Source organism: Microcaecilia unicolor, chromosome 1 (genome assembly GCF_901765095.1).
Source record: "Microcaecilia unicolor chromosome 1, aMicUni1.1, whole genome shotgun sequence".
NCBI classification, from domain to species: domain Eukaryota; kingdom Metazoa; phylum Chordata; class Amphibia; order Gymnophiona; family Siphonopidae; genus Microcaecilia; species Microcaecilia unicolor.
The window spans coordinates 62,721,722-62,748,575 of record NC_044031.1 but is presented as its reverse complement, the minus strand read 5'-3'; the positions used below and the strand labels follow the sequence as shown (position 1 = coordinate 62,748,575).

The following is a 26,854-nucleotide window of genomic DNA, read 5'->3' as shown; positions in this document are numbered from 1 at the left end:
TTGTCCTGGTAGCAGGGCCGGTCTTAGGCAGGGGCAACAGGTGCGGTCGCACAGGGCCCCGCGCTCCTAGGGGCCCCACATCTCTGGTATGTCTGTCCTTCTGTCTCGACATACATCCCTGCTCCATACTTTAATGTGCATCCAGATCCTCCTCGCTACTGCGTCCCACCCCCTTTGATGTCACCTCATGTTTCCTCAAGGGCAGGATGCAGCAGCGAGGAGACTCTGGGCCAGGGGCGTAGCCAGCCTTCTGTGGGGGAGGGGTCCAGAGCCCAGGGGGAGGGGGCACATTTTAGCCCTCCCCCCCGGCGCCGCCCCCCCCACCGCCTACATTGCCGCCCCCCCTCCCGCCGCGAACCCGCCGCCACTGCAGCCTACCTTTACTTTTGCTGGCGGGGGATCCCACTCCCCGCCAGCCGACGTCTTCTTCTCAGTCGCTTCCTGCTCTTCAATTTGTTTGCTGACGTCCTGCACGTTGTACGTGCAGGATGTCAGACTCAGAGAACAGAACTGTTCTCTGAGTCTGACGTCCTGCAAGTACAATTACGTGCGGGACGTCAGCAAACAAATTGAAGAGCAGGAAGGACTGAGAAGAAGACGTCGGCTGGCGGGGAGTGGGATCCCCCGCCAGCAAAAGTAAAGGTAGGCGGGGGTGGGTTCGCCGGGAGGGGGGTCCTGGGGTGAATCTGCGGGGGCCCCGGCCCCCTCAGGCCCCACGTAGCTACGCCACTGCTCTGGGCTTGGCAGCTGAAGGGATAGAAAATTGCTGCCACTGTCTGCCGCTCTCTACTGAAACATGGTGGATGCACATTAAGGTATGGGGTAAGGTGTAGATCCAAGAGCTTTAAACCTCCTTTTACACTCTGATAAATTATGGCTTATGGTAGCAGGCAGGGGGGCCTACTGAACTGGTTTGCACAGGGCCCTACCACTGCTAAGACTGGCCCTGCCTGGCAGTGGTATAATGTAGGAGGCATAGGCAGATGGCCATAAATTGAAGGTCAAGGAAGGAGTTTAGGTGATGATATAGAAGGATATAACAGCCTTACTTTAAGGGGTGTAGTTATCAACATGGGCTAATGTTAAGATGGGTTATTTTACAACCGGTGCATGCTATTTTTGCACAGGTCCCAGGGAGGAGAGGGGAAAGACAAGGGCAAGATTTGGGTGGAGGGGAAGGGGGAATTGGCTGGTTGGAGTGGTGGGAAAGTTGGCCGGAAAGGGCTGGTGCATTGCAGGTTGCTGACTGGAAAGGAGCTGATGCATGTGGACAGGAGATGGTGGTGGAGGGAGGGAGGAGGATTGTTGGATATTCAGTACTAGCCACAATCCAGACTCCAGTGTGGAATATCTGGGTTATTTTTAACTACCATGTCTGGCATTTAAAAAAGAAAAAGCTTAAATTATCCCCAGGCCGTTTATTTTTATACATACTGCAAAACCCAAACTGGACCTGACCTCACTTGGATGACTGAGACGAGAGGGTGTGAAATCCTTTTCCTATGTAACACCTCCATTAAAAGTAGGGCCTGAAACCACATCTTCTACCATCCTTCAGGTCCCAGGCGGGAAGGGGAGTGTATTTTCCCTGCACACTGGAGCACTTGGATCCATTTCATATAGCCAGGGGCCCAAGGGACGTGCTCCAAACAGAAATATGCAAAGCTTAAGGTGATCATCCTGAGGCACAAGGAATAAAAGCAACTGCTGCTTTTATTCCATGTAGGCATTTGTTCTGAAAAACAAAATGCCTACATGGAACGATAAGGCTAGATAAGTCAGGTTTACTTTTAAACCGACTATGTATGAAATAATTTAGGAGATCAAAGTGCATACAAATCTACCTTTTCATGCTTGGTTTATTTAGTTGTACGAATGTAAGAGCAACCAATGATTAACAGGTAGACATCACGTTGGCCAACTCCAAGGGAAGTCTGCTTAATCCACACAGAAGATGAAGAGATAATGGATATGAATTAACCAGAATTCCCTGTACAAGATTTCAATAGGTGCCATTTAGATTTTTTTTTGTATTGTATAGCTCATTTCACATCACATCAACATGTAGCAAAATAAATTATTCAATAAAACCTGACGAATGAAAACAGTGTGCTAGTAAAATATAAATCATAACACCCCTCCCCCCCCCCCCCCAAATACACACACAGGAAAGGGGAAAAATAAGAAAAATTTGTATTAAAATACTGCAGAGAATAGCCAGGCTTGTACCAACTTCCTAAACTTCAGATAAGAAGAGTCTAACCTTAATTTTAATAGCAGTGAGTTCCAAAGGTGTAGAATCTGTTAAGAAAACGTACATGTAACCTCAAGTCGTATCTTTGCAGCAGTGAAAATAGTTAACATGCAGTTGTGAAGAGTGAAGGGCTCTAAAAGGATGAAAAATGTTAGCTGATCTATTAAATATTGTGGCTAACTGGAATAAAGAAAATGAAGAACAAGAGCTAAAACTGTAAGCTTATCTACTATAATAAAACTCACCCTCGACGTTCTGAGGACACTGACGTCAGTGAAGCCAAGCCCTGTCTTCCTTCAAAAAGATTCGAAGGTTCGTGGTGGTGAAGCCACCAAAATCGCTCCGGGCCCCGCCCTCGAGAGCGGAGCAATGGCAGAACAACAAAGGGGTTGGCAGGGAGGGAGGCAGGGAGGCGGGGGGGGGGGGAATCACTCCGGGCCCCGCCCTCGAGGGCGGAGCAATGGCAGAACAACGAAGGGGTTGGCCAGGGAGGGAGGGGGGGTATTGGCGACGAAAACCTTGCTAGCGCCCGTTTCATTTGCTCTGAAACGGGCCTCTTTTACTAGTGTCTAAATACAAGCGGCAACCTACATTTAATCAGGGCTTTTTTTGAGGGAGTACTTGTGGGTACTGAGTACTGGCACCTTTTCCATGGTCTGCTAAAATTGACCCATGGTCCCCAAGTTTTAATGGAAGAGCTCAGGCTCAACACACCCATTCTGCCTTGTCATAGATTCTGTGACTGGTTGCAAGGGGCCTGGCTATTGTGGGGTGGGTCCCTCAGTGATCACCCCATCCCTGAAGAGTGGCCTATCATTTGAGTACCTGCACCTTTTTTGCTAGTAAAAACACACTGCATTTAATCTATATTGGTATAACAAGATCATATCTCTTTGCACCTGTAATGAAATCGATCTGCAATATTATGGAGAAGCTGCAGTCCCTGGAAGCCCCAGGAATACCGCATTACAGTAACTGAGCCACCACTGTCATAAAGGGAAAGGGAATAGGACTTGATATACGGCCTGTGTTGGTTTTTTTTTTGCAACTACATTCAAAGCGGTTTACATAGTATATACAGGTACTTATTTGTACCTGGGGCAATGGAGGGTTAAGTGACTTGCCCAGAGTCATAAGGAGCTGCCTGTGCCTGAGGTGAGAATCAAACTCAGTTCCTCAGGACCAAAGTCCACCACCCTAACCACTAGGCTACTCCTCTACTAGCAACATTCCATGTAGAAGCCTGCCCTTGCAGCCGCGCAGGCTTCTGCACGAACGCGGCTGCAAGGGCAGGCTTCTACTTGGAATGTTGCTAGTGGAATAGCAACAGCAACATTAACATTCCATGTAGAATCTCAAATAGTAGCAACATTCCATCTAGAATCTCCAATAGTAGCAACATTCCATCTCAAATAGGGAAAGGGAACTGGGACTTGATATGCTCCTTTCTGTGGGGTTTACATAGTATATATAGGTACTTATTTGTACCTGGGGCAATGGAGGGTTAAGTGACTTGCCCAGAGTCACAAGGAGCTGCAGTGGGAATCAAACCCAGTTCCCCAGGATCAAAGTCCACTGCACTAGCCACTAGGCTTTCCCTCCAACATGATTGTAAAAAACAGTGCACTTTTTCTAGTGAAAAAGGTGCCGGTACTCAAATGCTAGGCCACCCTTCAGGGATGGGGGTAATCACTGAGGGATCCTCCCCACAATAGCCAGGCCCCCTGCAACCAGTCACAGAACCTATGATAAGGCAGAATTTGGTGTGTAGGGCCTGAGCTCTTTCATTAAAACTTGGGGACCAGGGGTCAATTTTAGCAGACAAATGAAAAGGTGCCGGTACTCAGTACCCCCAAGTACCCCCTCAAAAAAAGCCCTGGTATAAAAAGACTTTTGCCCTCAGAAATGGGTGAAGATATAAGAACATAAGAATAGCCATATTGGGTTGACCAATGGTCCATCTAGCCCAGTGGCCAATCCATTGTCACAAGTACCTGGCAAAATAAAATGTAACAACAACAACAACAACAACAACAACAACAAAAAATGAGGTACCAAAAAGATGAGAACTTTGCTCACAGCATGTTCCACAGATTGTACACCACCTTGACCTATGTGCCAGATAAGGTGGTATGGAAAGTTATAATACAAGATAAATGATAGTATAGTATCCACTTTGTTAGAGCCACTTTCATACCTGCAGTAACTGGAGGAAGAGAAAGTGAGCGTTTTTGCCTATTAACCCAAGCAGCTTCTGACATAGGTAATCTATCATGGCTAAATCAAATAGCTAATGACTGTAAACCCTGACTGACCCTGAGCAGTCTACTATTAGAATCATGATTTGTATATACTGATATCATCTGCAAAAGATAATAGTTAAACTCAGGACTCTAGAGAAGAGTGGCTTGCTTGGTGCTGAAGGCCTGAATTTCGGCACCACCTTTTTTCTTTGATTCCTCTGTAATTGCTTGGTAATATTTATTTATTTGTTGCATTTGTATTCTACATTTTCCCACCTCTTTGCAGGCTCAATGTGGCTTACAATACATCATGAATAGTGGAAATATATGAGAAAATATACATTTAGTAATAGCAGAAGGATCTTGGGTAACATGATAATGAAAAAACATGGTAGTAGCTTGGCAAGCAAGTATTGTAAAGGCAGTTCTGGATATGTGTATATTTCAGGGGAATCAATATATTTGTTATGATCCTTCATATATAGAGAAAATTATTTTAGAACATTAATATTATGCTGAAATCTTTTAGTAAGAGTAAGATAGGCAAAGGAAAGGGGATGGGGTTTGATATATTGCCTTTCTATGGTTACAATCAAAACAGTTTACATATTAGTACATAAGTATTGCCATACTGGGACAGACCAAAAGGTCCATCAAAGCCCAGCATCCTGTTTCCAACAGTGGCCAATCCAGGTCACAAATACCTGGCAAGATCCCAGAACATTCAATACATTTTACACTGCTTATCCCAGAAATAAGCAGTGGATTTTGTACCTGGGGCAATGGACTTATTTATTCACAAGGAGCTGCGTTGGGATTTGAACCTAGTTCTGCTGGCTCTTTGGCCACTGCACTAACCATTAGGCTAATCCTCTGCTCCATTTGGTGCTTGGAATTCTTAAAAATATTCAGGTCAAGTTATGGACCATATGATAGTCTTCCAACGTACTTTTCGCTTTTGTTTTGCTTGTTCTCTATTCTCCCCAGACATGAGCTATAGAGTATTTTTTTAATGTAATTTACTACTCAACTACTACTACTACTACTCATTTCTATAGCGCTACTAGATGTACGCAGCACTGTACACCTGAACATGAAGAGACAGTCCCTGCTCAACAGAGCTTACAATCTAATTAGGACAGACAAACAGGACAAATAAGAGATAAGGGAATATTAAAGTGAAGATGATAAAATAAGGGTTCTGAACAAATGAATAAGGGTTAGGAGTTAAAAGCAGCATCAAAAAAGGTGGGCTTTTAGCTTAGATTTGAAGACGGCCAGAGATGGAGCTTGACGTACCAGCTCAGGAAGTCTATTCCAGGCATATGGTGCAGCAAGATAAAAGGAACGGAGTCTGGAGTTAGCGGTGGAGGAGAAGGGTGCAGATATGAGAGATTTACCCAGTGAACCAAGTTCCCAGGGAGGAGTGTAGGGAGAGATGATTTTTTAATGGGCTAGGAAATGGGCCTGCGCAAAAAGTAAAACTAGCGCGTGCTTATTTACGGCCTGAGCCCTTACTGCCAGCCACTGACTTAGTGGTAAGGGCTCACACGCTATCCACATATCTACATGGGTGCACTGCCGATTACCACCAGGAACGCTCCCTCCCCCCTCTGGTAGAAAATAGAAAAATATTTCCTATCACGGGATTCGGCATACACCAAACTTGGAATTACTGCCAGGCACACAATGTCTATTCCTCTGCTCCATTTGGTGCTTGGAATTCTTAAAAATATTCAGGTCAAACTTGGAATTACTGCCAGGCGCACAATGTTACTGCAATGTTAGCCCTCCCATGCCTCTGTCAAAGGGCCCCCTAGTGATCTGCATAATATATACAGGTACATTTTGTACCTGGGGCAATGAAGGGTTAAGTGACTTGCCCAGAGTAACAAGGAGTTACTGTGGGAATTGAACCTCCAGGTCCTCAGTCCACTGCGTTAACCACTAGGCTACTCCTCCAGTCCTATTTTCTGGATGTTCTGGGGGTGGAGTTAGCACTTAGCCAGTTAAGATAAGCACATAAACAGGATTGCATAAAATGAAGTCCTTTCTTTATGCTGTTCACCATACAAGTGGCCTAGTGGTTAGGGTGGTGGACTTTGGTCCTGAGGAACTGAGTTCAATTCCCACTTCAGGCACAGGCAGTTCCTTGTGACTCTGGGCAAGTCACTTAACCCTCCATTGCCCCATGTAAGCCGCATTGAGCCTGCCATGAGTGGGAAAGCACGGGGTACAAATGTAACAAAAATAAATAAAATAAAAATACCCGGTTAAGTGCTGAATATCACACTTAACTGGTTATGTTCTGGCTGCTTCTGTATCCCCAGAAATTCAATGCTGGGGACAGGACATGGACCAGCACTGAATTTCCAGAGGCAACACCAGCAAAACACTGATCACCACCGGCTGAATATCGGACCCATTGAATATGTCAGAGAAAAGCACAAAAATCATACCTGATGATACTCAAGAAAATGCTGCCCCTCCTCAGATCAGTCTCACATGTCCTAAGCCTTCTCAGTCATGGCCTTCCTGTTTTAACTTGAAGCCTTTTGTGTTACCTCATGTGTGTTGTCTTGAACAGAGTGTAAATTCTACGAAGCAGGGTACTGGGCTAGATGGGATTGCAGCTTTTCAGAGAGGAGTGGGGCAGGCCAGCATAAACGAGTCCAAAGAGTAGGGTAGACTGGCTCTTCCAAAGAAAACCAAGGGAAACGCTCACTCAAAAGAATGTTCTTTATTAAAAATCATCAAATGACTCGACAAAGCTGCCATGTTTCGGCGCCAAAAGCGCCTGCCTCAGGAGTCTTATGCTGTAGGTTGTGTGATGATAATTAGAATATCCAAGGTCGCAAACAGATAAGGTATGTTTAAAATGTCAGATGTGTTGAGTCATTTGATGATGTTTAATAAAGAACATTCTTTTGAGTGAGTGTCTCCCGTGGTTTTCTTTGGACTTCTTTCTTGTTGACGTTCGTAGGGATTGAGCGTACCTCCACATTTGAGTGGCAGGCCAGCATAAACATTACAATAGTCAAGATGGGATGTAAAAAGTGAGAGAATAAGGGCATTAGCGCATGGTCATTTTTAAAAATGACTGAAGGAGTACTTACCAAGATCTATTTTGTAGGCAGTAGGGGCTCTTGCATTATCTAGGCACTAAGCAGTTAGCATGCAGTAATTTAGATGTGCAACCTGGTTAGCACAGGGATGCTTACTCTTTGACCTGACACGCACCCACAGTACTCCATTTTGTGCTGCGTTAGGCACACATTAGGTCAAATGCAGCTTAGTAAAAGGACCCCAAAGTGCTTTTCATAGTATATTCCAATATTAGTACATATAATTCCTTTTATTAAATTGCCTCATATATGAAAATATGCACAACAGAAAGACGGTCTGTACTTTTATTTATTTATTAGGATTTATTTACCGCCTTTTTGAAGGAATTCACTCAAGGCGGTGTACAGTAAGAACAGATCAAACATGAGCAATAGGCAATTAGAACAGTAAAATTATTCGAACAACAATACAAAGTATGGCATGGTATACTACTTGCAATGACAACACAATATGTACTAGAGCATTATAATTGGTAGTGAAGGGTAAGGCAAAGTTGTAACATATAGATGAGTAAGAAAGTAGGAAGAATTAGAAAGTAAGGTGATTGATTTGAAGAAAGTTGCACGTGAGGTCAGAGCGATGGTTAAATATGATCTCAGCTAGGGTAGGAGTGGATAAACATGTCCACAGCCCGAGTCAATCTTTGTGTGTGTGAGTGAGACTAACAAGTTAGTTACTTCTTCCATTAAAGGCTCGGTTGAAGAGCCAAGCTTTCACCTGCTTCCTGAAGTAGAGGTAGTCTTGTGTTAAGCAGAGCCTTTCAGGCAATGCATTCCAGAGTGTGGGGGCTACTCCATAAAAGGGTCGCTTGCAGGTATCACATCATGTAATGTCTTTTGGAGAGGATGTAGTTAGTGAAAGTCCTTGGGAGGACCTTAGTGTCCTTGGCAGTGTGTGGAGGATCATCCTATTCTTCAGATACTCAGGGCCATTTCCTTTCAGGGTCTTGAAGATCAGACATAGAGTTTTAAATTTAGCCCTGTATTGTACTGGTAGCCAATGAAGCTTTTGCAGAAATGGTGTGATGTGGTCACATCGCTTGCAACCTTCTATGAGTCTTGCTGCTGCATTCTGAATCAACTGGAGCTGGTGCAGGCTCTTTGTAGTCAGACCATTGTATAGTGCATTGCAGTAATCCAGTCTTGATGTTACAATGGCATGCACAACTGGGATAAGATTTACCTTCTCGATGTAAGGAGAGAGGCAGTGTAGCTGTCGCAAATAGTAGAAGCAGCTCTTGAAGGTTGCTTGGATTTGGGGAATCAGAGTCTAACTGTATTCCAAGGTTCCTGACTTGTGATTTGAGGTGGAGTTCATACTTCCGAAAAGGGATTTTGATGTCAGGTATGTATCCACTTGTGTTAGGGACCCAGAGAAGCTCGATTTTACTTGGGTTCAGGCAAAGTTTATTGTGTTTAGCCCATTCTTGAATTGATGTTAGACAAGTGATCAGTTTATTCAAGGCTGTGGGTAAGTCAGGTTCAATGGGTATGAGTAGCTGCACATCATCCGCATAGACGTAGAACTGAGTGTCCATTGACTGAATCAGCTCAGCTAGTTAGCTTGAAGTAGATATTGAACAGAATAGGTGACAGTATCGATCCTTGTGGTACCCCGCAGGTCAGTGTCCATGGTGGTGATGAGTTGCTGCCAATCATTATGGATTGTTGCCTGTCTGATAGATGGGATCTGAACCAAGCAAGTACTGTTCCATTGATACCTGTTTCTGTCAGTCATGCTAGCAAGATATCATGATCCACAGTGTCAAAAGCTGCTGAGAAATCTAGAAGTACTAACATCGAGGCAAATCCCTTGTCTCAGTTTCTGTGAAGATCAGGGGTGTAGCCAGACTTCGGCGGGAGGGAGGCCCAGAGCCCGAGGTGAGGGGGCACATGTTAACCCCCCTCACCGGCACCACCATTTTTACCCCCCCCCTGCCATTTTTGACCTCCCTGCTGCTGCCACCACCACCTTTGACCCCCCCCCCCAGCTCCAACCCTTTCGACCCCCTCTTCCCGCCGCTGGGTACCTCTTCTCCGACGCGGCCGCGTTGCTGATCTGCAAGGGCAGGCTTCTGTTTCTGTGAGTCTGACGTCCTGCATGTTGTACGTGCCAGCCCCTTGCTACTTGTACACACATTTGGTATAGGAAGGCTCTAGGGTGGAGGCACTGCATACTTTAGAAAATTCATGCGATCACATGTAACGTACATGCATTTGTTTACGTCTGCTACCAAGCAGGTGCAAATTTACACAGGCATGTTTTACCCACCATTTCTGCAGGATGTGTGCTAGTATTTTACAGAGACACATAGACATCTATGCTGTTTTCAAGTTTACCTCATGTATTGTATTTATGCTTATATTTGGTCATTTTACTATTGTTATGCTGTTAACATAAAACTTTATGTTAATCTGTACCTGCTGAACACCGCCTTGGGTGAATCTCTTCATAAAGGTGGTTAATAAATCCAAATACATAAATACATCTACTGACATGACTTTATAAAACAGATGCTTTGGTAAATGGACTTTTGAAAGTTGCCCACCTTCCCTGTGGGTTAAAATATGTACTAATCATAGCAGTGGCATAACAGTCCTAGTATTTTGGGTAGGCCCTTCCACTCCCCCCCCCCCCCATTACATATATAAAATACAAGGAATATTTTTTAACCTTCCCCTCAGCCGCCCGCCCTGCATCCAACCTCCACCCGTGTAGTACCAGAATAGCCTAATGGTTAGTGCAGTTGCCTAAGAACCAGGTAACCAGGTTCAATTCCTACTGCAGCGCCTTGTGACTCTAGGTAAGTCACTTAACCCTCCATCACCCCAGGTACAAAATAAGTACCTGTATAAGCCACATTGAGCCTGCAAATAGGTGGGAAAATGTGGGATACAAGTGCAGCAAATAAATAAATAATGCATAAACTGCTTAGATTGTAACCACAGAAAAACAACCCCCCCCCCCCCCCAGTGCACCTAAGGGGCAGTCACAGCAATTCATTTTTACTGTCTGCACCTGCCCCGCAGGCTTTCCTCTGCAGCGTCCTGCCAGAGAAGACAGAGGACATGATGTCATTGAGGATGAGACACAGCAGAGAGAACCTGCAGGGCTGACAAAGACAGTGAAAATGAATCGCTGTGGCCTCTGGGGACATCTCTGAGGCACACCAGGGAGTCAGGGAGGGAGAGCAACTGGTCTTCGGGCAGAGGAGAGAGAGGGGGGGGGGGAGTGTGGTTCTGCCACTGGGTGGCCTGTGCCCACCCAGGCCCACCCACAGCCACACCACTGGATTATAGGAGCCATATTTTCAAATCGTTTGGGGGTTCTAAACCCAACAGAAATGGCCTGTCCCTGGACAAATCAGGGAATTTCCTGAATACTGTGGGTGCTGTGGCCTAGTGGTTAGGGTGGTGGACTTTGGTCCTGGGGAACTAAGGAACTGAGTTCAATTCCCGGCACAGGCAGCTCCTTGTGACTCTGGGCAAGTCACTTAACCCTCCATTGCCTGCCGCATTGAGCCTACCATGAATGGGAAAGCGTGGGGTACAAATGTAACAACACCCACCACACCCACAGAGCTTACACCTATGGCACTGACGGTTCTTTGAGTCTGTGTGGATGTTGGGATCTATTGTTTAGTTTTGCAACTGTTCTTTGCTACCCCTAGTCTTGCCTAATGGTTGGGTCGGCCCTGGGTCTGCCCCCCCTCCATGCAGTCAGATTAAAATTTCAAATGGTTGCAGCCCTACATTTATGCTTTTGGAAGAAACTATTTTGGCAGATCTGCCTCCCTGCTTGAAGTGCATAATTTGCAGGCACTTTTAAAGCTCCTCTAACATGGCTTTGCTGTTACCGGAAGACTCTGCCCTCCCACCGATCATTTGGAAAAGCCTGACTACGGTTGCCATGAAGTGCAGCTTAGCAAATAAAGTCATGGGTGAAGCGTCAGCTGTTGGGGGTGGCAGAGGAGGTAGGATGAAGGGAAGGCGGCTCATTGTTTGAGCAGCAATAATAAATGCACCTGGCTGAATGACACAGAAGTAGGTGTGGAGAGAAAATGATTTCCTGATTCCAAACCAGCCTCTCCAGGCTATGTTTCTACACTCTTTGTAGCAGATTGTAAGCTCCTTCGAGCAGGAACCGTCCTACTTTGTTAACTTGTACAGCGCTGTGTAACCCTAGTAGCGCTCTAGAAATGTTAAGTAGTAGTACATACCCACTGCACACGTGTGACGGAGCAGCCATGACAGTAGACCCCCTCCCTTCCCTCTCAAAGGTACAGTGAGGTCCACCTACTCAGCTTTGACAGTTCTATCCCACAGAGCATCTCTCCTCCAGGCCTTTAAAATCTATGCCTGTAAAACAATCCAGGCTAGGAAAGAATAGATTCCCTTTCCAGCTGTTCTTTGAAGCCAGGATCCAAATCCCCTTAATGCTCCTCGTGACCCTCCATTGCTTCAATTGCACGCTTAAGGGGAAGTTCTATAACTTTATTGATTAGAATTTAATATACCACTCAAACAAGCAGACCTAAAGTGGTGTACATAAAATAATATAAAATGAAAATAAAAAGTGAGAAAAAAAACTCTGTTTTTAAACAGGAAAGATGTACCTGGTTCATACAATAACAAGCAGAGATCAAACACAAACTACAGAGATCAGGGGAAGGAGGAGCATAATTGGGTAAAGGAAAGAGGGGGAGAAAAGGATAAAAGGTCAGTGAAAGCCCCACGAGCAGTAACCCCTCTCAAGAGTTTGTATAATAGGTTTGTTGAAATAACCAGGTTTTTTTTTTGTTACATTTACCCCGCACTTTCCCACTCATAGCAGGTTCAATGCGGCTTACATATTATATACAGGTACTACTACTACTACTACTACTATTTAGCATTTCTATAGCGCTACAAGGCGTACGCAGCGCTGCACAAACATAGAAGAAAGACAGTCCCTGCTCAAAGAGCTTACAATCTAATAGACAAAAAAAATACTTATTTGTATCTGGGGTAATGGAGGGTTAAGTGACTTGCCCAGAGTCTTTCAGCGCAGTTTTAAAGTTTTTCAATGAAGGTTCAACCCTGACAGCCAAAGGAAGAGAGTTCAGAAGAAAAGGGTGGAAAAAAAAGAAGGCACGGTGACGAGTAAATTCAAGCCGGGCAGATTTAGGACTTGGAAAAGTACAAGGCGAAAGTCACTGACACAATGAACAGTCAAGGATGGCAGAAAGTCAGGAGTTCCAGTTCACAACACCCTAAAATTCAGTGGTGCCAAGATGTAGCTGCCACAATGGAGTGCACTTAGTGCCAATTCTATACCAGCTCCAGGGCGTTCCTAAGCCATTCTAGAACACTAGCCCGTAGTCGCTGCCATGTAGAACATGTCAATGGTCGGTGTAAGTTGGACCACCTTGAGTGCACCATGCAATGTGAGCAATCGCTAGTGTTCTGTACGTTGCATGTGCCACTTGGCAACACGCCCATGGCTTGCCCATGTGCACCCCCCCTCGCAGTTACGTGCTAAGTGACTGGCACCCACATACGCTATGGAAGAGTGCCTACTACTTCTGTGCATAACTGCCACGTACTGGGGCTCCAGTCTATAACCCAAGCTTGTCCAACCTTTTTCTGTCGGGGGGGGTCCACATTTTATATTTTGTAACATTTGGAGGGGCATAACATGCACCGTCGTATTTTGCAGCAGACTTCGTCAAAGCTTTGCCCCTTTCTCTCATCCCATGTAGTCCCCTATTCCATTCCCTGCCTGTCTCACTCTGTAACTGTGTCCTCCATGCATTGTATAGCTTCCTCTTGTATTAATGTAAGTCACATTGTGCTTGCTCTTGTGGGAAAATGTGGGGTAAAAATGCACAAAAATAAAAATAAAGAGTGGCAAAACACAATGGTGCATTGTTCCCTTCCCAGTCTCTCTCTCTCTCACATGTACCCCCCTCCCCCAGTCTTCGACCAGCCTCTTTAGCTGCAGAAGAAACAGTGGGATTCCTGCTTCCCCACCATGACACAACTCTCTTTAGTGCCAGAAGTTTGGGTTGGTCTCACCAGTCTTGAAATGGCAAGACCAACCCGAACTTCCGGCACCACACGGCTCAAGCTTACAGAGAGCTGAGTTGTGGCAGGGAAGCAGGAATCTCCATGGAATTATCACAAGACTTGCCAAGTTTTGGTGGGCTGGATTCTGGCCTGCGGGCCATGGGTTGGACAAGCCTGCTATAACCTAACATTAGGCATCAAATTATAAAATGAGGGTAGATTGAAAGCCAGTGATTTCCAAACTGTTCACTATGACAGAACCCCTAAAATATATCCACTATCTCATACAAGAGATCCTACAATCTAATTTCTTGAGGAACCGCTGAAAGACCTGTCTGGAGACATGGAAATACCCAGGCTAGCTGAATGCAACTGGCCTTAAACTACTAATGGAAAGGCGTGAACACAGCCTGGGGACAGTAGTAATTAAGACATTTACTTGTCTGGATTTCACATCCTAGATCGCAGACGAAGTAACCAGTTCAGGGAGTCTAAAGCCTTTATCTCCAGAAAGAATACTTCTTATGTTTTCAGCAAACGCTCTGTCTGGCAGATAGCAAATATTTTCTCTATACTCTCTGGAAAGCGCACTGCAAAGAGAGAGAACACATCCAAACGCTCTCATGCATGCAAATAAAGACATCGTGCACCGAGCTGAAAGGGGAAAACTCGACGTGGCTCATCCTCCATGGAGCAGCTCAAGGGAGCAGCTCTGTCCAGGAAGAACAGCAGCCGCTAGTAAGTTTACTTTGTGATAACACCTCGGCCGCCCCTTAGTATTCACAGCAGGGAAATGTGTCATTAAAGCGGGAGGAAAGCCGAAGGCGGGCGCGGTGCAAAGCTTCCCCCCTTGTTTCCTGCATCAGCAGCTCCAACCTTGCGTTTTGCGCCCTGAAAACAAGCTGCCACGCAGAGCTGCAAACTTTTCAGCTCCAAATGCGCTGCAACCGTAAACAGACCGAGTGCAAAGAGCTGCTTGCTCCAAAAGCGGACCCACGACAGCATGTCAGACGCTATTGCTAAAAGCAAAGTTTTAAAAGGATCGAAAGGCTCACCTCGTATTGAAGTGCAGAGATTTGAACTTTTTTTTTCTCCAGTCCGGATTTAAGGAATGTCCCTAGAAATCAAGTGCAAGGTTCCCACTTGGTTCTTGTGCCACCTCTACTGGACGCCAGGCTACTAAAATTCGCTCTGTAATTTAATACCGCACTTAACCGGACTGTTGTTCCTCCTACCTGCAGATCACACCCATCCTGTTCGCATTTGAGCTTATGGCTAGCCAACCTTGCATGGCAGGAATCCTCTGTCAGAAGGGACTGGAGCATAGTTTCAGAGAAGGGTTTGTGTCTGCAAGGAATTTGCACGCTCCGATTGTTCTGTCGACCTTCATAATTTGTAGATTACTTTTCTGTTTGCTAACATAAGCAGACGGGACTCTGCTTATGTTAGCAATTTTTAACTTCAAGGGCTTCATGCACCCCAGCAGACCACCACCAGGAATTTTGCCTTCCCGTGTCACTTCTCTGCTGGGGGAGTTGCCCCATTCTATGGAATTCCCACCACTCATAAAGCCACTCCTGACTGCTGCTCCCTCCCCCTCCCCCTCCATAAGTTAACAAAAATCAGGAAAGAACAGTGTTCAGAGCCCACTCATCTCCAGGATCTATGAAGGAGCAGGGCCCCCCATCCTCACACCTGGTCCATGGCACCTGGTCTACCTGTGGCGTAGACCACCTACTGTCACCCCCCCCCCCCCCATCTGTCATATCATCAACCTCTCTCTCTCCACTGCAACTGCCCCTGACTCCTTCAAGCATACTGTAGTCACACCACTCCTCAAAAAACCATCACTAGACCCTACCTGCCCTTCCAACTACCGCCCCATCTCCCTCCTACCCTTCCTCTCCAAGATACTTGAACGCGCCGTTCACAGCCGCTGCCTTGATTTTCTCTCCTCTCATGCCATCCTCGATCCGCTTCAATCCCGTTTTCGCCCTCTACACTTGACTGAAACGGCACTCACTAAAGTCTGTAATGACCTGTTCCTCGCCACATCCAAAGGTCACTACTCCATCCTCATCCTCCTCGACCTATCCGCCGCTTTTGACACTGTCAAATCATAATTTACTTCTTGCTACACTATCCTCATTTGGGTTCCAGGGCTCTGTCCTCTCCTGGTTCTCCTCTTATCTCTCCCACCGTACCTTCAGAGTACATTCTCATGGATCTTCCTCCACCCACATCCCACTCTCTGTTGGAGTAACTCAGGGATCTGTCCTTTGACCCCTTCTTTTTTCAATCTACACCTCTTCCATGGGCTCCCTGATCTCATCTCATGGTTTCCAATATCATCTTTATGCTGATGACATCCAGCTTTATCTCTCCACACCAGACATCACTGCGGAAACCCAGGCCAAAGTATCGGCCTGCTTATCCGACATTGCTGCCTGGATGTCCAACCGCCACCTGAAACTGAACATGGCCAAGACCGAGCTCATTGTCTTTCTACCCAAACCCACTTCTCCTTTCCCTCCACTCTCTATTTCAGTTGATAACACCCTCATCCTCCCCGTCTCATCTGCCCACAACCTCGGAATCATCTTCGACTCCTCCCTCTCCTTCTCTGCCCATATCCAGCAGACAGCCAAGACCTGTCGCTTCTTTCTCTATAACATCAGCAAAATTCGCCCTTTCCTCTCTGAGCACACCACCCGAACTCTCATCCACTCTCTCATTACCTCTCGCCTTGACTACTGCAACCTACTCCTCACTGGCCTCCCACTTAACCATCTATCCCCCCCTTCAATCCGTTCAGAACTCTGCTGCCCGTCTTATCTTCCGCCTAGACCAATATGCTCATATCACCCCTCTCCTCAAGTCACTTCACTAGCTTCCGATCAGGTACCGCATACAGTTCAAGCTTCTCCTACTAACCTACAAATGCACTCAATCTACAGCCCCTCACTGCCTCTCTACCCTCATCTCCTCTTACGCTCCTACCTGTAACCTCCGCTCACAGGACAAATCCCTCCTCTCAGTACCCTTCTCCACCACCGCCAACTCCAGACTCCGCCCTTTCTGCCTTGCCTCACCCTATGCTTGGAATAAACTCCCTGAGCCCATACGCCAAGCCCCCTCCCTGCCCATCTTCAAATCCTTGCTCAAAGCCCACCTCTTCAATGTCGCTTTCGGCACCTAACCATTGTACCTTTATCCAGGAAATCTAGACTGCCTCAATCTTGATTGACTGCACTTGTTGTCCTTTAGATTGTAAACTCCTTTGAGCAGGGACTGTCCTTCTTTGTTAATTGTACAGCTCTACACAACCCTGGTAGTGCTTTAGAAATGTTAAATAATAGTAGTAGTATGTGAAGGGGCTGCAGAGATGCTGAAAGTCTCACTCATTAGGAATGCATCACTCTCACCTCTAAGTTCTATTTCTCACTCATCAGTGCACTGCTTTACATCTCTGCTTTCATGAGAAGCAAGCCTTAGAGAAGTAAACTGAGTGGTCCAAAGAGGAGTAGGAGGAAATCTGAGCACTCCTTCCTGTCTACAGCTTCTCTTTTCCCTTTAGTGCGAGTCCATGTGCTCTGAAACCAATGTATACCATTTTCAGTTGCAAAAATGTACCCAAACTGCTCCCCACTTTGTCTGTTTTCTTTCAGAGACTCCAAAGAAAAGCCAGTATCATTTAATGCTGCCTTGATTCATTTGTAAAGCAATACTACACTTAAATCATCTGAAAAATTGTACTCTTTGGCCTTCGATCCAGGGCCATGCCAACACAGTAAGCGGGGTAAGCATCGCAGGGGGGCGCCTGCCTTCAAGGGCTCCTGGCTTACCCCGCTTACAGCATTAGCACTAGACTCCCGACGAAATCTGCCGCCGCTGCTGTTGAGCAGAGGCAGGAACAAGACCTACGCTGATCCACTGCTGCCGCCGGCACCGCTTCTTTCTACAACCAGCATAAGAAGAAAAAGAAGTGCGGGGCCGCAGCGGCCTTCAGACATGCCCCCTGCCGTCAATTTCCCAGAGGACCGGCAGAGCCGACAGCGCATGTCTGAAGGCTGCTGCGGCCCTGCACTTCTTTTTCTTCTTATGTCAGCACCTTTCTCTGCCAGGTATGGTGGCTTCCCCTCTCCCCGAGTGACTTGGGCAGATGAAAAGTTGAGGTGGGGCGACCTGGGATCTCCCCCCACTCCCTGCAAGGAGGTGGCAGGCGGATGATGAGGCAGCAGCTTCTTCCTGCAGAAATTGGCTCAGGATCTCGCACCCCGCCGGACTTCCCGGGGGGGGGAGGGGTAAAGAAGGCGATCCCCCACCCAGCCCTGCTCCCTACCGATTGCCGCTCTGATAATTCGGATCGTGGCTGCGCCGCCGGCAGCACCTGTTCGCGCTGGGAGCTGGATCCGGGCCAGCTGGGTCCGTGCGCGCGCAGGTTGCTGCCAGCTCCGCTTTTCCAGGAATCGGATTCGGGAGGGGGGAAGCAGGACGGACTCGCAAACAGAGAGGTAAAACTGGCAAGAGATCCAGCCCCTCTTGCAGCCAGACACACCTCCAGGCAGCCGCCGGGTCCTACACTCCCTGGTTCTGAGAGGGAGGGGAGGAGGAGAGCTGCTTCCCTTTTGCCTTCTCCCCTTGCCCACACACTGGCTCGGGTCACATGTTCTGATCTGGACACAAAGTCAACACCAGCAGTAAACTAGGTCCAGGTACCAGCCTTTAGCAGCTGTACCACCATGAGTGAAGAGGACATGACATTAGGGATGTACTTATTTATTATTAAAAGTACTGTGAGGAATGGATGCCCAAAGATATGCACCCCAAGGGGGTGGAGGTGCCCTAGAGGCTTATTTTCAAAGCACTTAGCCTCCCAAAGTTCCATAGAAACATATGGAACTTAGCCTCCCAAAGTGCTTTGAAAATATGCCTCCTAGAGGCATATTTTCAAAGCACTTAGCCTCCCAAAGTTCCATAGAAACCTATGGAACTTAGCCTCCCAAAGTGCTTTGAAAATAAGCCTGTAAGTATCCTACCTCAAAGATGCAGAAGCAAGGAGTAGGAAGGGTAGGCTCCTCTCAAAAAAACGGAGGAGACGTAATAGATGGAAATCAAATCTTTAGTGCAAGAAAAACACGCCATACAAAATATCCCTCCCCTGGACACTAATTTGTGGAGTTTGCTCAATGTGTGTGTGTGTGTGGGGGGGGGGGGGGGGGGGGGAAGGCGGCTCAGTACTGTATAATTTATTTATTCTATTTATTTGTTACATTTGTATCCCACATTTTCCCACCTATTTGCAGGCTCAGTATTGGATTCCAGGAGGAAGACAGGAAAGACAAACAGTTGCTGAACTCCCAGAGAGTGGGGTGGGAGGGAGGGAAGAGAGAAGAAGACATGCTGGTCCCAGGGTTGGGATTGGGAAGACAGGGGAGAGCCTGAGAGAGATAGGGAGAGAAAGAGGGGACATGGAAAAGAGCAAGGGAGAGCCAGGGACATGGAAAAGAACAGGTGAGAGCCAGAGAGAAGATGCTGGATGGAAGAGGGGTACAGAGAGAGAGAGAGAGATATGAGTTTAAAGATGGAGAGAGAGGGGACATGGGCAGGAGAGAGAGAGAGAAGCAGCTGAGGAGAAACTGGGGGAGACCCTAGCACTCAGACTGAGAAATGCTGGATGAAAGGAGGGAGAAAGAGGAAAAATGCTGGAAGGAGGGGGCAGAATGAGGGAAACTGCTGAATTTAAGAGCTGGATCAGGACACTGAAGGATAGGGACAGGGCTACAGATGGTAGACAGTATGCATAAGGACACAGGAGGATGATGGACATGGTGAGAGAAAAAATATCAAATGGAAAGAAGACACTGCATCAAACAGAAGACACTGGGACCAAAGCGAATAGAATAACTAAATGATCAGACAACAAAGGTAGAAAAAAGTATTTTATTCAGAATTTATTAATTGGAATATGTCAGCTTTCGGAAATGTGCTTCTGTGATATTTTGCATGTAAGTTTCAATTTTTCTAGTATTGCTGCATGCTAAGTCTGACTTCCTGAGGTAACTTTCCAGTTTAGTATTTTGCCTTCATATTTTTTGATTTCTAGTCCCTTGTGCCATGTCTGTTGTGTCATGTGTTTTTCATGTATGATCAAGATGCAGAATTCTGCTAGCATGTAGTATTTTCAGCCCTTTATGGTGGTTTTTTTTTTTGTTTCACTAGGTTGTGTACTGGTGTTTTAGAGCCCGGTGTAATTACAGTGCTACCTTTCCACGCATAAGGTTGTAGCTCATCCTGTCCTTGGAATTAGTGCTGTTATGGTTTGGTGAGGTTATGAGTGTGTTTTTGCACAAGTTAGTGTATAGTGTTTTGCAGTTGAGTAATTGTGGTTAGTATATGCTTTGAGCAACCACTTTATTCTTTGACATCCACGCGCTTTGGAGCCTCGCTAGCGGATGCAGAGCACATTGCCAGGCAGGTCCGGGGGGGGGGGGGGGGGCGGTGCGCCAACTGATAGTCTGCAGGGGGACGCCAGAGACCTTAGGCACCGCCCTGCTTCGATCTCACTCCTTGGTGTAGTAAAGCTCACTTTTTGGTATGGTTCACCCTTGGCTTCTCTAGGGCCACTGCAGGCTAAGGAACAGTTGATAGGTGCTAGAAGAACTTTATTTGACGATGGTCAGAGCTAGTTACTGGAGGAGAGGAAGGGGCATTAACTTAGTGAGAATATCAGCAGCGCTGTGACACCTACATTTTGGCACACTTATAGAACTGACCTCAAAGCACATAAATATTTAGAATACTAATATGTACATGAGGATGTGTGCACATATGCAAGCACATCCTGAATTTCTGCCTGAACACTATTCTGTAAATACACATACGTCTCACCTAAAGCAGGGAAAGAGTGAACATCCTATGAGGTTGGAAAGAGGGTGAGAAAAATTAAACGGGGGTCTATAGTAGAAGCGCTGAAATATATACTTGCCTAGGACCCAATATAATGTGAATCCAGTCCTGCGTAAACCACCTCTTTACTGCGTACTTATGAAGTGTGCACTTAAACGAAAACGGATTAGATTATACAGATTATATTATTGCAATGTGTACCAAAATATCAAATTTAGAGACTGCAGCTTGTCTGTTAAAAAGGTAGACATCTTTTGATCATGTGACCCCGTTGGTTGCCTATTGAATATTGGGCAAAGTTTAAATGTGTTTGGTCAGTATTTTGTGAGGGACCAGCTTATTAAATAGAACTATTGGTATCCTAGGAACCCTTCAGATTATTACTTTCACCTCAACAGGAGCTTCTTCAGTTAGAAGCAAAATTAGATTAGTATCTACCTCAGAGTGTGTTTTCATGTATATAGGTTTATTTATTTTATTTATTTATTGCATTTGTATCCCACATTTTCCCACCTCTTTGCAGGCTCAATGTGGCTCACAATACATCACGGATAGTGGAAATATATTAGAAAATACATATTTGGTGTTATAGGAGGGTCTTGGTCAACATGATAATGATAAAACATGATGGTAGTATTAGAAGAAGATATTGTAAGACAGTCCTGAATATCTGTGGAGGAGTTGTGTGTATTCACAATAACAAAAAAATTAGATCTATTTTACCATAAACAAAACAGAAAACATCTAATACAAATAATGGTGAGTTAAAGAAAAAACAGGAATTTCACTTCACACAACAATGTCCAAAAAATATGGAGGGAAAAAACCTCATAAAGATCGTTGCAGATAATATTGAGGCACCAATATAAAGTGTAGCCACTTAATACTGTAAACAATCAAAAAGTAATCATTGGTCTGAAAAATCCAATGATATAAAAATGCTTAGCAAAAATCTATTTCACATTTCAAATCCCTTCAATAGTGTCTACAAAACAAACAGTGTATCAAACTGAAAAGCAACTTGATCATAGCAGTACTGTTATATCATGGCACTTGTCACTGCACTGAAACTTCGCAGCACTACAGCCATCTCAGCATTATAATCCAATATAGGGAGGATTCAATCTTCGAGCAGTGAGAATCCTTACTGTCACTGCACAGTGTATCCATACTCCCCTTGAATCGGCTAGGACCCATTTTGCAAACGGCTTTTTCTGGAGACCCAGCAGCCGTACAATTGCTTGTGCTGTTCTCTGGTTCTGTTCTTGAAAAACACATCGAAGAGAATCGACAATGAGAAATTGATGTCCAGTTTTCATTCTTACAGTACAATAAAACTCACTGCAATCTAACATTTGGTGTCCTTCAGCAAATAAACAAGGGCCATAGTGCACTGAAATGTGGGAAACACAGGGAATCATAAAGCTAGGCTAGCAAAGCTGAAATCCTCTTAAAATTATTGCCTACTTTAATCTACTGAATAACTTTCCAGATTGAAGAACTATTACCACTTCAACTTATAGTAAACACCTAACTTATCCAACAGTGGAATAATGCACTTTTTCCTCATAAGTAATCAACATTCAATCCATACAATCTATTTGATGTCTGTATACTGGAGGAAAAGGCCTCAGGTTCAGCTGGAATTATACCCTTTTTAATTCAGGAGCTCTTTCAATGTCAGATTTGAATAGCTTCCAGCTTCTCTTTCAATCATTGGCCAAAAGCCTCCCAGAGTAATCTCATTAATTATTAATTCGTATATAATCATGTTCATTGCTTTTTATTTTATTTTATTTTTTGAACTTTTTTCTATATATGTTTTTATTAAAAAGGAAACTTTAGTTTTGGAGATTCCTCTCAAATATATTAATTGTCATCTTGATCTATCATTATTTCACTGTTGTGCAGGGAAAAAAAGAAGCACTTATGCATGGAAAATCGGGGCCATTGATAAAAAGAGAGAATCTGGAAGTGACTCAAATCAGACATTAAATGAATTCTTGAATCACAAGGGTGTAATTCCAGCATCTTATCTTCCGCCTGGACCGATATACTCATATCACCCCTCTCCTCAAGTCACTTCACTGGCTCCCGATCAAATATCGCATACAGTTCAAGCTTCTCCTACTAACCTACAAATGCACTCAATCTGCAGCCCCTCCTTACCTCTCTACCCTCATCTCACCATATGTTCCTACCCATAATCTCTGCTCACAGGACAAATCCCTCCTATCAGTACCCTTCACCACCGCCAACCCAACTCCAGGCTCCGCCCTTTCTGCCTTGCCTCACCCCATGCTTGGAATAAACTCCCCGAGCCCATACGCCAAGCCCCCTCTCTGCCCATCTTCAAATCCTTACTCAAAGCTCACCTCTTCACTGTAGCCTTCGGCACATAACCATTTACCTCTGTTCAGGAAACCTAGACTGCCCCAATTGATTGTCTGTATACTTGTCCTTTAGATTGTAAGCTCCTTTGAGCAAGGACTGTCCTTCCTTGTTAAAATTGTACAGCACTGTGTGACCCTGGTAGCGCTTTAGAAATGTTAAATAGTAGTAGTAGTAGTGAAACTGAGGCCTTTTCAAATAGATTGCATGAATTGAAGGTTGATTACTTATGGGGAAGAAGTGTATTATTCTACTTTAATCTACCACATATCCACAAAAACAGTTGTGCTGAAGATTCATTATAATTTTTCATCATTACTTCATGCAAGATATTCTGCTCCAGAACTCAATGCCGTGTAAAATTATAGCTACTTTGCTACATGCCTACCAGAATAAAACCCAAAAGTACTGCGGAGTCTCACATTGTAACTGTTTAATATGGCACAAGTTTCATTGGTGCTACTGGTGACAAATGTGCATAGTGTAATCCTCTTCAAAACAAATTATTTCAAAGGCACTTAGAATTTGTCAGTTTCAGGAAGGCATAAGTGCCATGAGCTGACTGCCAAAGAAGAGTCAAGAATATGATTATTTCACCACTGTCCGATGTTCTTTTGCAGGAAGCAGTCCCCAGAACCACTCTTGCATGCCAGTGACATTTCTAGAATGACATCCAGGTAACAGGTCTTTTCATTTTACATGTGTGGAAATAATGGCCCACAAAGATGTTTCAGGAGCAGTTAAGCCATTAGTTTGATATCTTCTCTAGAGAAGTTGTATTATTATTGCAAAAGAAGGAAGATTAAGCATTTTGGAAGTTTTGCTGATTACACCTATAGGAATCATACATACGAATGCTACGGTTAGAAGTTGTGTGGGATGGTCAAGAATAAATGATGAATCAAACAAACAAACCATGACACTTCAAACAGACTCAAACTTTCAACAAGTACTGTTTGCATAATTAACACTCCACAGCTAATTTCTGCCAAAGACAAACTGACCTTTTGTTATACTGCACAACTAGAGAGCTCTGTAATCTTACCTACTATAAACAAAAATATGCTTTGGCCTAGTAAACCAAAGACCTTCATACATCCCAGTAATTCCGGGAAGAAGAAACCTTAGCCTCTTCCATCCACCTAGAGGACACAAGAGGCAAAACATGCCAAAATGCTGGATGGGGAGAAAGGGGGAAGTAGAGAGATGCTGCATAGGGACAGAGGGGCCAAGGGGAGATGCTGAAAGGAGAGAGAGGAAACAAGGGGAGAAATGCTGGATGGGAAGAGAGGGGGCAAGGGGGGATACTGAATGGGGAGACAGGGAGCAAGGGGAGAAATGCTGGATGAAAAGAAGGGGGCAAGGAGAGATGCTGGATGGGGAGAGGGGGGACAAGGGGAGAATTGAGCAGGGACTGTCTCTTCATGTTCAAGTGTACAGCACTGTGTATGTCTAGTAGTGCTATAGAAATGATAAGTGGTAGTAGTAGCACTAAATGCTATATAGGGAAAGAGGGGGGGGCAAGGGGAGAGATGACAAATGGGAGAGAGGAGGAAAGGGGAGAAATGCTGGATGGGAGAGAGGGGAAAAGGAGAGAAATGCTAGATGAAAGTGGGGTGAAGAGAAGGGGCAAATGCTGGATGGAAGGGGAGAGGGGTAAATGCTAGATGGAAGTAGGGAGGACAGAAGGGCAAGCTGTAGGTAGACACAGTCAAAAAAGGGAAGAGAAGATAGTAAGAAATGTGGACAAAGGCAGACAAGAAAATCAAAGAAAGTTGAAAAGAAAAGGAGGAGTGAAAAATGACAAACAAACAAAAGGAAATCCTGGCAATAGATTTAAGCAAAGACGAGGAAAGTAGAAATCAGAAACTGGAACCAACACAGTTGAAGAAAAAGTACGTGGCCAGACAACAAAGGTAGAAAAAAATAATTTTATTTTTAGTTTAAGATAAAGTAGTATGGTAGCTGTGTTAATTTTTTGTTTTATTTGTAGTTGTTAATTTGTAATATAGTACATGAAATATTTTATTTTTATTTGTACCCCACATTTTCCCACCTATTTGCAGGCTCAATGTGGCTTACATAGTACCATAATGGCATTCGCCAATTCGGTTGGTAACAAATACAGGTTGTATTGTGGTCTGATGAGGTAGGTGTGTACCAGGCAGCAGGAGGGTCAAAGGGAATGTAGATTATATATTGTTCAGTAAGATCATTGGTTATGCTGTGTTGTTTTTTTTTTTTTGTTACATTTGTACCCCACGCTTTCCCACTCATGGCAGGCTCAATGCGGCTTACATGGGGCAATGGAGGGTTAAGTGACTTGCCCAGAGTCACAAGGAGCTGCCTGTGCCTGAAGTGGGAATCAAACTCAGTTCCTCAGGATCAGAGTCCACCACCCTAACCACTAGGCCACTCCTGGAGGGTTTGGGGATTTATGGTAGGTCGGTGGGGTAAGCCTTTTTGAAGAGGTTGGTTTTTAGAGCTTTCCTGAAGTTTAAATGGTGATGGATTGTTTTCACAGCTTTTGGGAGTGCATTCCATAGTTGTGCACTTATGTAGGAGAAGTAGGATGCGTAAATTGTTTTCTATTTAAGTCCATTGCAATTAGGGTAGTGTAGGTTAGGAAATTTACATCTGCTATCTTTATAGCAGTACAAGGAGAAAATATTTTTGTTTTTCTGGTGATATCTTGCATGCCAGAGTCTGGTTTTGGGGGGTTTTCAGCTGATTTTTTGTCTACATATTTTATTAGTTTACTAGTAAAAAAGCCCCGTTTCTGATGCAAATGAAACGGGGGCTAGCAATGTTTTCTTCTGTGTGCATGTGGGAGTGTGTGTGTCCCTGCCCTCTGGCCTCTCTCCCCTCCCCCCTCTGAGTCCTTCACTGTTACAGAGCCAGCAATTTGATTTCCTGCTCTGCTGTTTTCCTTCACTGACTGTGTTACAGAGAGGGCGGGGCAGACACTCATAGGGAAACCGGATATCTCGCCCCCTTCACACTTCCGGCTGGAGGCTTCATAGAACGTTGGTGTTGCCTTTTATATAGAGAGATGGTCACTCTTAGGGGTTCTTTTGTTAGTCCTAGGGACTTGTGTACTGTTTTGAATGATGCCTTTTTATATGCTCTATGTTGGGTTAAGTAAGTGTGGCTACTGTGGGGGTTCAACCATAGTGACCCACCCTTAGTGTTAGCCCTGTATGAGTACTGGTACCTTTTTTCCTACAAAAAAAAAAGCACTGCACCTAACTAAACCCACATGAACCCCTGCCTACCACCATTAAGTTACTCCTACAACTTCTTGGAAGCTTGGGCCTAGTAAATGCCAGATTAGCCAATAAAAAGTTTCCTATGATTCATGATGTCATCAGTGAATACCACCTGGACCTCACTGGATAAATGAGACCTGACAGGATGATGTCATCAAGAGTGTTTTGGTTTCCTAGACCACAGGATGATTTTCCAAGGGCTGCTGAGCAGAGATGGTGTCCATCTATCAAAAAAGGGAAGAAGTGTCTTCTACAGCAAACTGGCTAACCTACTGAAGAGGGCTTTAAACTAGAATTGTTGGAGTTGGGGAATCAAAACCCTCAGGTAAGTATAAACCCTCGGGTAAGTGAAGCATTAAATACCTCTACACAAATGGGGAAAAAGGGTAATACCTGAAAAGCAGTGTATACTAGTGCCTGTAGTATGGGAAATAAGGTTCTGGATCTCAAGCAGGTGGTCTTAACCCAGTCCTTAGGACACACCAAGCCAGTATGGTTTTCAAGATATCAACAATGAATATGCATGAGATAAATTTGCATGCACTGGCTCCACTGTATGCAAATCTGTCCCATACATATTCATTGTGAGCATCCTGAAAACCTGACTGGCTTGAG

At 45.0% G+C, this 26,854-nt stretch overlaps 1 protein-coding gene across 1 annotated transcript in view; it reads right to left on the bottom strand.

Moving 5' to 3' along the window:
* VILL (villin like) overlaps positions 1-14,930 on the bottom strand; it is a 147,969-nt gene extending 133,039 nt beyond the window's left edge. Inside the window, exon 1 of the mRNA XM_030197890.1 lies at positions 14,726-14,930. The gene's annotated coding sequence lies outside the window, so the exon portion shown is untranslated. The remainder of the gene's footprint in view (positions 1-14,725) is intronic.
* Positions 14,931-26,854: the final 11,924 nt, after the last annotated feature.